At 33.5% G+C, this 3,614-nt stretch overlaps 1 non-coding gene and 1 pseudogene across 1 annotated transcript; one reads left to right on the forward strand and one right to left on the reverse strand.

The window, feature by feature from the left end:
- Nucleotides 1-1,345: 1,345 nt before the first annotated feature.
- Nucleotides 1,346-1,425, reverse strand: TRNAL-CAG. The gene has a single exon. It is a non-coding gene; the product is annotated as a tRNA-Leu (tRNA).
- Nucleotides 1,426-1,948: 523 nt separating this feature from the next.
- Nucleotides 1,949-2,765, forward strand: LOC125208462 (annotated as a pseudogene).
- The last annotated feature ends 849 nt before the right edge of the window (nt 2,766-3,614 follow it).

A 3,614-nucleotide genomic window follows, 5' to 3' on the forward strand; every position in this document is an offset into this window, starting at 1 on the left:
CAATAATATATTTATTGGTTTATGCATGCGCTTTCCATGATAGGAATTGAAAAAACTAATGGAAAAGAGAAACATATTGAAAGATAATTCTTAGTATCGAAATAAGCCATTTTGGCAATTACTACTATTTTACAAGGTCGTTACGTCATGCCATACTTGCATTTTTATAAAAGATCAAACCAAAAAAAAAATGTTATTCAATGAAAAATGAGCAGATTTTTGACAAATTTTGAACTGATTTTTTTCGTACATAATTTAGAACTTACTGTTTTTACATGCCACTTAAAAAGTTCAGAACCGACTTTGCTTGTAGGAAATATTTACGTGTCGAATTTCTTAAAATACGACAATATTGTATAGACAACAACTCAACAGTAGATCAATAAAATTATAAAACAATACAATTATACAAAGTACAGTAATTATGTCATTTAGTTATTAGTACCATACGTTTGACTTTGAGTGGAAAAAGATTTATAATCTGAACATGATCGAATAGAAGCTGCCAACAACTGTACGTATATACTATATATACTCCCTCCGTCCGTCATTAGGAGTCTCATTTCACGACAGCGCGAGTATTAAGAAATGTTAAGAAAAGTGGGTGGAAAAAAGTTAGTGGAATGGTGTCCCACTTATATATATTGTTTTTAAATAAAATGTGACTATAATGAGTTAGTGAAAGGTGGGACCATATTACCATTTATGTAAAAGTGAACCGGAACTCCTATTCGCGAACGGACTAAAATGGAAAAACGAGACTCCTATTCGCGGACGGATGAAGTATTTCCTAATTTCATATAGTGTTGTGAAAAATCGGCCCTTTTTTATTTTCATAGAAATAAATACTTCATTTTTTATAAGCGTGTAGAATGAATTTTCAAAGTCATTATCCACTATCCAGATATATTTATTTATTTAATAAGGTACAATGTGTGAATTGTTTATTTCGATTATGAATAAAGTTGGATTTTTGTCTAACTCAATACAATATCATGTTTCATTATGTATTTTACTATGGTTGTATCGTAACATATCTAAGGAAGTGAAATGAAACCAATAATACGTAAGAAAACCAAAAATGAAACTAACACACTTAATGAAAAGTTTTGGTTGGATCGTATCATGTCTTACAAGAAAAGTAAATATGTATATCATGAAAATGGGAGAAGTTTTAATGGACAAAAAGAAGAGAAATAAAAGAAATGTTACAAGTAAATGGTTATCTGTAATCTGTATAACAATACAATGGGAGAACAATAAAAAGCTAACACGTGAAAGATGAAGATTGTACAAAAGAATGCATTCAAATATAAAAGTAACAAATAAAAAATAAAATTAAAAATGTCAAGAGTGGGATTTGAACCCACGCCCTTTCGGACCAGTACCTGAAACTGGCGCCTTAGACCGCTCGGCCATCTTGACATATTGTTGTAAGGGGTGAATATAAATATATTAAGAATAAATAGGTTGTCCAAATAAGACATTCTTGGAAATCATACTCACCCTAGCCTCCAAAGCACAAAATACATGTTCTAAATCGTTTTATTAATGAACTAGTTGATTAAAATACGGTCAAGATACAATACAGTTTATCTATCTACTCGCAAATTCAATACATGTATCAATAACTATTTATCTTGATTGATCATCAAATGTGGCTTCATCTTCAATTCTTTCTACAGTCTAACTCTACTCCAAGACACAAAAGATACATAATGCAGTTAAGTTGTGGCCGCTTTTGTTCAAAATCAGCATATGGTATCAGTCATCAATTGCTTCGTACCTAGTAGTCAGTCTCTCTCGAAAAAATCTTCAACCGTCCTTGTTTTCTGCCGTGCAGCTTCTAGAGCTTGGGAATGGGATTCCTCTGCTGATAAACGCTTGAATTGAAAGAGAAACGCCACAATTTGGAAAAGCACCTGCAATTTTGCCCGGACTTTTTCCATGCCTCACTTAATTATTTGTCTATATTCCTAACAAGTCCAGTAGCCCACAATAGTACTTCAAATTGGGCTGCTTGAAAACACAGAGGCAAAATCAGAGAAAAAGCAAAAAGGAGAGGGTGGAATGTGCCAGCATAATCTAGAACATACCATTTCTATCCCAATACAGAGCAATCCAGAATCCACTCGAAACCCACGAATTTCTCATATCATCACTATAACTTCTCCTCCTCTTTCATTCCTTTCCTCATCAAATCTCACAAGCTCACAAGCTTTCATCAATTTAATCAACAAGTAAAAATGTCTCTGATTCCGAGCTTCTTCGGCAGCCGCCGCAGCAACGTCTTCGACCCGTTCTCCCTAGACATATGGGACCCCTTCGAGGGCTTGTCGACTGGAAGGAGACGCCGGAGGCCCATCTCTTCAAAGTGGATGTCCCCGGACTGAAGAAGGAGGAAGTTAAGGTGGAGGTGGAGGATGGCGGCATTCTGCAGATCAGCGGAGAGAGGAGCAAGGAGCAGGAGGAGAAGAATGACAAGTGGCACCGCGTCGAGAGGAGCAGCGGCAAGTTCGTAATGCGAAGGTGGAGCAGGTGAAGGCGGCGATGGAGAATGGGGTGCTGACGGTGACCGTGCCGAAAGAGGAAGTGAAGAAGCCTGAAGTTAAGGCCATTGATATCTCTGGTTAATTTGTTCTTGATTTTCGGTTTGCGAAGATTGTTGGTTGTTGTTTTTCGTTTTTTCTGGACAGTGTTGTTGTAAGCCAAATGTCATGTCACATTGTTATTGTTATTAAATAAAAAATCGAGCGTTTTATAAATTCATGTAGTACATAGTACATACTACTATAATCCGTACAATATTTACGAGACAGTCAGATTAATTTTGAAACTACTTCTTAATTAGTTTATTTTAATTTATGTAATCGTCAATGTGATTAGTCCTTAGTGAGTACTCACTCCTTAAGGACAAAATTGAATTTTTACTCCTCGGACAATAACTTATTTTGGAGTACTAAAATTGTCAATATTTGACACATATTTTAAGAATTGAATTTGACACATATTTTAAGAAATGTAAAACAAAGTTAGTAAAATAAAATTCAAATTTGAATTCATTTGTTTGGTTTAGGTCATATTTCTAAAATGACTTAAAGATGAACTTATAATAATGACCTAAAAATAAACTTCATATTTTGGTTTTATATTTTACAATAAAATTGAGTTTTGCATGGATCATAGCCCTATGCGTTTTCTTCTTAGATCACAGCCCTATATTAATATATACTATCTCTTGAAAATTCATTCTGTTTTTATCATTTTAGACAAACAATAAAGATTAGTCTCTATCTATATTATTGCAAGTTTCAACAACTAATAAGATTATTTTGTCTCTATATCTGTTGTTGTAAGTGTTTTATCTTTTATAAGATGGTATCACATTTTTCAATTACAATACTTCAACAACTACTAAGATTATTTTCTATAGATGGATATAATAAAATGAATAAATGTGTTATAAAAGTTTTAATTGTTGTGATTATTGGTTACTCCATATGTGTCTGTTTTTATGGTACCTTCAGCTCTAACATACATATTCATTATACTCCCTCTACCCCATCTCAAACGAGGTGTTTTTTTTAGGCACATTATTTTAAGTAGTATTGTTT

This window comes from Salvia hispanica, chromosome 1, assembly GCF_023119035.1.
Source record: "Salvia hispanica cultivar TCC Black 2014 chromosome 1, UniMelb_Shisp_WGS_1.0, whole genome shotgun sequence".
NCBI classification, from domain to species: domain Eukaryota; kingdom Viridiplantae; phylum Streptophyta; class Magnoliopsida; order Lamiales; family Lamiaceae; genus Salvia; species Salvia hispanica.